The sequence below is a fragment of the Alligator sinensis genome, unplaced genomic scaffold (genome assembly GCF_000455745.1).
Source record: "Alligator sinensis unplaced genomic scaffold, ASM45574v1 scaffold178_1, whole genome shotgun sequence".
Lineage (NCBI taxonomy): Eukaryota > Metazoa > Chordata > Crocodylia > Alligatoridae > Alligator > Alligator sinensis.
In genome coordinates, this window is record NW_005842031.1 from 216517 (window position 1) to 223420 (window position 6904).

At 42.6% G+C, this 6904-nt stretch overlaps 1 protein-coding gene across 5 annotated transcripts in view; it reads right to left on the bottom strand.

Moving 5' to 3' along the window:
• Window positions 1–6904, bottom strand: part of MARK1 (microtubule affinity regulating kinase 1) — a 135888-nt gene that overhangs the window by 13323 nt on the left and 115661 nt on the right. The gene's annotated exons all lie outside the window — the stretch shown is intronic.

A 6904-nucleotide genomic window follows, 5' to 3' on the forward strand; every position in this document is an offset into this window, starting at 1 on the left:
AAATATTTCCATCAGAAATAGATCACTCTGGAAACATGTCTAGCTATGGAGGTTACACTGCAACTACTTTTCACCTCTGGAATCATGGGCTCAAAGTGAACTTAATTGAGGTGAGATTGTTGAGTTCTTGGTTATTAGTGGATAAATATCCACCTATCAAAATGACCATAACATTTTTTGTAATTCAGTCTCTGCTTCATTTCTCCAAAGACTGAAACTGCAAAAGTGATAAAAGTCACAGCTTGGGTTCAGCGCACTGCAGAAATATATATGAAGAGGATGATTCATTCAGTACCTACCTATAATAATAGTAGTTGCTGTAGTTACCATTAGCAAGCAAGGTTCTTTGGGTAGATGTAATATCTTTTATTAGACCAACTAAATAGTTGGAAAAAGTGTTCTTCACAAGCTTTCGGGCACAAACACCCTTCTTCAGGCATAGGGAAACTCTGCTGGTGTTAGGTGCCCTAATAAAAGACATCACATCTACCAAAAAAACCTTTCCTGCCCATGTCCTTAGGCCAACACGGCTACAACCAACAACCCTGTAGTTACCATATTTATATGAACCCAAGGGGAGATTTTTCCTCTCCAGTCAGCACAGGGAAGAAAGCCCCTCATCTTGGATTTGTGTACAGGAAGGAGGTAGAGGGAGAGGCAGCTGCTGGGGCTCTGACTCCAGCCCTGAGCCCAGGTCGGTACCAGAGACAAAGCCACAGCAACTGCCTGGGCTCTCCCCTCCCTCCCTTACTGTCAGGTGCAGCTTGGGCCTCAGGTCCATTCCTTCTGTCCCCTGCCATATCAATCAGCAGCGAGGCAGCTCCTGCCCCAGGACACTGCTGCAAGGCTGGGCAAAGGCTGTGCTTCCATGAGCTTCGTGCCACGGGAGGGAATGGAACTAGGGTGACATCTGACAGCGAGAGGTGATGAGGAAAGGGGACAGAGGCTGTGGGAAACAGGCATGGGGCAGGTGACAGGGGGTGCAGGTGCTGGGGTGGGGGGGCTGGTAGTTGTAGGGGGAAATAGTGTAGGGAGGGAGCCAGAAGGCAAGGGGGCTGCCTGTACCCCTGCCACTGCTTTCTCTACTATAACAGGGAGCGGGTGGGGAATTTAATATGGCCCTCTGATAATTAGATTCTATACCTGGAAAATTATAACAAATTTGTAAGTTTTCCATATATAGAATCTAATTATTGGGAGGGTGGAATAGCTGAAATTCAAAAGTCATCTTTTATTTGAGTAAATTGGGTAGCTAATTTTAACAATGGCTCATTTTTATCTACCCAACCAAAAACAAATACAATTAAAAAACCCCCAGATGTGTAGATAGTATCTGCAGTTCTTCTGGATCCACAAAATTATCTACGATTAAAAAGGGAACCAGTATAAAAGAAGGACTTCATTCTCTACCTCCAAATCTCTTTGGGTGAAAGCACCATGGAGCATCAGCTGGAGGGGTAGTGCCTTTTTCCGTTTCTGAGAAATTACGCCACCAAAAGATATTTGGACAAGATGAATGGACAGTTCAGATATAACTATCAATAAATGTCATGGAGAAAACGGAATCAGAATATTGGCAATTTGAGAAATTCCAGATATTTATATGGCAGTGTAAATTCCAGAATAAAATGTAGCCACTTTGGCAGCATCAGTCCTAGTAGTGCTGGTCATAAACCTGGATAAGTGAAGAGGGGACTGGCATCTGATAGGCAGCCAGTCATAGAAATGAAGCCAAATTCAGAACACAAAAAAACATAAGGAGATAAGCGTCTGCTAGTGCATTCCTTAGGGGTGAGGTGCAGCAGTGGCTTCCTGGGGTTATGTCAAGTATAGAAGAGACATCACATCACAACTGATTGGTGCAGCCAAAAATTCAGATCAAAACAGTGAGATGGAATATTGGTTCAATTATAGGGCAGGATGGAATTGGCCAAGACACTAAAAAGGAGAAAAAATATAGTTGGTATGTATTCAAGAAGTGAAATGGAAGAATGAGAAAACTAAGGACACTGGAGAAGGCTATAAGCTGGGTTACTATGAACAAGGCAGAAACAATGGTGTTGGTGTCATTCTGGATAGACATATAAAGGACAAGAGAAGCAGGCCAGTGGCAGGGTTACAGCCATCAAGCTGGTACTTAAAGGCAGGATGATGAATGCTACTGCAGTGCACCTGCACCCGAGGCTGGCTCTGACAGAGGCACAAATGTAGCTGCTACCATCCTGAGACCTGGCTTGGCATTAGGAATGATGACAGTCAGATCAAATAGGCAGCAAACTACACAAGTTAGCCATTATGAACATTTTCTTTATTAAGAAAGATGAACACAATATCTCCTATACAAGTGAAAACACAAGTAATTAGACTGTGTATATTCTGGTCCCTGGCTATACACTGAAAAAAAAATGTAATTTCCAGATTTCCAGGGAGTATCTTATCACTGGGGATATACCGAAATTGCAATTTCACAATTAATGCAAAATAGGCATTTTCCACAAAAATTAGAGACATTTGCAAAAAAAATCCCCACAAGAAAATGGGGAAAAGCAGGGCTCCATGTAAAAATAAAAGGTTTTTCTTCCTCTGCCCACCCTCCCAGGCAGCAGCAAGATGGCTGCTGACCACAATCAGCTGCTAACTGGGCAAGAGGGCTGCCCTCATACAGCCCCTCAGCCTGGGCAGACAGGGATAGGCCCAGCCTTGCTTTTTTAATTTGCAGCCACAGATACCTGCTCTGGCTGGGCCCATCCCAGGGTAAGTCGGTGCTGCGGAGGATGGGGGATGGGGACATAAGGAGCAGGAGTGGACCTGGAGGAGCAGAGCTGGGGCGGGCAGTGTGGCCAGGCCAAGGACAGTAGAGCCACGTCAGGGAGGTGAGGAGGAAGCATGGCCTGAAGGGGATGGGGAGAGGTGGGAAATGGAGGGAGTGTGGCCCAGCCAGGGGGCAGAGCTGGATCCAGGTGGGGAGGCAGTGTGGCCTGGCCAAGAGGCAAAGTGGCAGCAGCAGTCCATGCCCACACAGGGCTGGGGGGTGGTATTCCTCCCTATCCCCCGTGCAAGCCAGGGCCAAGTGGGGACTGGGGTCAGGCTGGGCCAGAGGGCAGTGGGTACCCCAGTCGATCAGAGGCACAAAATTGAAGCCTGGTGCCACAGCAAGCCCATGTAATTTGACACCAGGCTCCCTGGTTTGAGTACATCCCTACTTATCTCACAGAGCACAAACTGCTAGCTATGAAATTATGTAAGACCAAGTAGTTGTAGATGAAAATAAAGCTAAATCAATGCTGAAAATTGAAAAGAAGGGTCAAGAGGGACCTGGAAAGATTAAGAATATCAATGAATTGTGAGAAGACATGGCTGAATGCATGGTTGTGAATATTTTTTGCCACAAGCTCTACATTCAGAGAGAAAAACTGGTGGTGAAATGAGGTGGTATGGGCAATGACCAAGGGAAAGAAGAAAAGGTTCAAAGTATGGCAGATCAAAGAATAAAAAGATTATGAGAAATATAAACGAGCAAGAAGGAGGCAAAGAAAGTAGTGGCAGAAGTTAGCACTAAAACCCTGGAATATCTGAAAACAAGGGAGACAGAAAAGACTTTCATCATCTTGCAAGGATTCAAGACAGGGAAACCAGAGATACCTGGGAAGTATGGTACATAGAAGACAAAGCAGGCAAAATTTTGGCAGAGCCCAAAAAGATCAAAGATAGCTGGAAGCATTAATTTGAGAGATATATCAGTGAAGCCAGCCCAAGGCAGCGGTACAGACAAGTTTTGATAAATCAAGTGCTGGTTGTATCAATAATGGAGAAAGTAGTAACAGATACCTTCAATACAATGACAGATCAGAAAGCTGTAGGACCAGACAGAATACCAAGTGAGGCATGAAAAACATTGAAATACGAAAGTGCAAGTCTCAACAAGTTCTTGAATAAGATCATGTTATGCAAAAAAAAAATACCAGATGTATAAAGACCTTGTTTTTCAGAACAAAGGAAATGTATAAGACTGTGGAATAAAAGTAATGAATTTATACCACGAACTGGTGGGAAAGGATCATCAAACCAAGACTGAGAAGTGAAGTCAAACTTGGCTACAATCAGTTTATGCTCATGAAAATAAATCAACTGTTGATGCCATCTTTGCAACGATGCTCCTAATAGAAAAGTACAGAAAAACCAACAAAAATAATCCTTCACCTGGTGTTCATTGACAAGGGGAAAAGCATATGACCATGCACCAAGAGAAGTGATGTGATGGTACATGAGAGAACAACTGGTACCAGAAGTCTGAGAGAGTTGTGCAAGACACACAAGCAGCTCAGCAACATAGGTTAGAAGCACAAGCAGGGAGTGGAAGATTTCCTGGTCAAGATTAGGGTCCAAAGGTCAGCATTTAAGCCCTTTCCTGTTTGTGCTAGTCTTGGACACACTCACCAAGGACATTTGGAAGAATGCCCCCTGGTGCATGATGTTCACAGATGTTGTGGTCTTGATTGCAGAAAGCAGAGAACAGGTAGAGAGTGACTTGGATAGATGGAGGAACATCCTGGAAAGACACAGCCTATGCATCAGCAAGGAAAAAACAGAGAACATGTCACACTTTCACGGAGGGAAACACATCTAAGGCACTGGAGCACTGCCATATATCATCGGGGTGCAAATTAAAGTATTTGGGGTCCATTGTGTAAGAAAGCAGAGAGATAAAAAGAAGTCAGGATTAGAATAAATAAGGCATGGACAAAGACAGAGCAAAGTGAGTAGAGTGGTTTGCAACAGAAAAATGTCTGTCTGAAAGAAAAAAAATGGCAGTGATAAAGCCCGTGCATGGATCTGCTGAGCAATGAAGAAACAAGTTATCCATGATGAAGATGACCGAGATGCAAGATCATACAAAAAATGAAGAGAAATGCCTGCAACCGGATCCAGTTTTGCAACTGGCAAAGGGGACACGATAGAGGAAAAACTGAGTAAAAGCAGACAGATGGTTTGGGCACATTGCCAGAAGGCCTGGAAAGTATGTGGGAAAGAAAAATTTGGGCCATGAGAATCCAGAACAGAAGAAAGGAAGAAAGATCCAAGAAGACAGCATGAAATGTGTAAAACAAGACTCAAGAACATGTGGTCTTTCAGAAGAGATGGCAATGAACAGCAGTTTGTGGAGAAAGAGGACTGAAAAAGCAAATCCCAGTAAGTGGGAAATATGCTGAAGAAGAAGAAATTTCAGAAATACAGTACTCTGGTGGATGAACATTGTGATAACCTTTGATTGAAAAGTTTTCGCATTCATGTTTTAAAGTACCAATTGCAGACAAATGAGCAAAGAGTCAGGATTATAAACTACAGACTATCAAGTACAAATCACAAATTTGGAAGTTATATAATAAATATTTCAGAAATGGAGCCCTCTCCATTTCTACTTCCTCTCCAAATTAATTTACATTCCTTTATGTATTTTAACATGAAAACTTATATTCCTCTTTGCTGCTGCTCAGTTTGAACCATGCAGAAGGATATTTTACAATATAACTAACAATTATTACCAATAAAATGATAAATAACTAGAGTTACAAATGCTTGATATGAATTTGTTTGCTTACAACACCTGACATATATTTGCTATTAACTGTCTCACTATAAATCAGTATTTCAAAACAAAATCAAACATGGCTGAAAAATTTTAAAAGACATTGATTATACCCATCAGGGAAAAAAACTGGTAGAAAGAATAGATTAAAAACAAGTTAAATTTCAGTGTAGGCAAAAGTGTTCATAATCTACTGCCAGTCCACAGAGATGACATTTCTCAAACAACTTGAGGAGACTAGTGGAATTAAGGGGGGTTGTTATTTCAAAGCCAAAGTTAGTTAAATGCAGAATATGGGGTGGAGAAAGTTCTCTTATTGTATTTCATTAAACACAATCATATCATCAGTCCTACTCCAAAACATATTACTTCCTGCTCCCTAGGATGTACATATTTATCTTGCCAGAGGGAGGCAAGAAAAGAAGCAGCATTATTAAAAATTAGATTTTGAAGGTTTCTTGAGACAGCCTCCTTAATTAAAATCTAATTCTTCTATTTTGCAAAATTGGAAATCTGGCAAGTTGGTTTTTTTGGTCAAAAACCAAGGTACCTAAAAACCCCAAAATATTTAATCCAAAAAACCCCAAAATGTGTTGGGTCGCGGTATTTTTTTGGAATTACTACCACACTGTTTTGGAAGTTGTATGTGGTTGCCTCATGCCCCTACATGCCTTAAAAGGGCAGACTCTAAATCTCCCATAATACCTCCCCATGATGGAGCATGGGAAATACAGTCTGATCAGGCAACCTGATCTCAGAAGAGAAGAGATACTTGAGGCACGCTATAGGATAAACCAACCTCCTCCCCACCCGATCACTCCCAAACAGCAGCATCATTTCCAAATGAAGAAAAAGTATGTCTTTGGCAATTCAAATCTGAATGCTAACTCACTGGCATTCAAATTTGGCACCTTCCCTGCAAGGCAAGATGCAACTGTTTGTCACCCTTATGCATTAGCGAGGCAGACCATCCATCATATTATTGCAGGGCCTGCTGTTGCTTCACCAGTATGCAGAGCCACTTTCTAGATACAGATTTGTCAAGGTATCCATGAGGTCCTGAAAGCCATGAAAGTTGTCCATCCATGGTGCTGGGGGAAGGACAGCTGCCTCAGTAGAAGAGGGCAGCAACAACAGCTCATTAGGAAGCTCCTGCATCCTACAGATCGGGTGCAGAAAATCTTCCTATTCTAGGGACATGAGATCAAAATGTTGACTGGGGCAAAGGTGGGGGTGCAAGAAAAATGAAGCAGACAACCAGTCCCAGAAAACTCCCCGCAGTGGAGGATCCACAGCCAAAAGAGTTCACATGGGAAG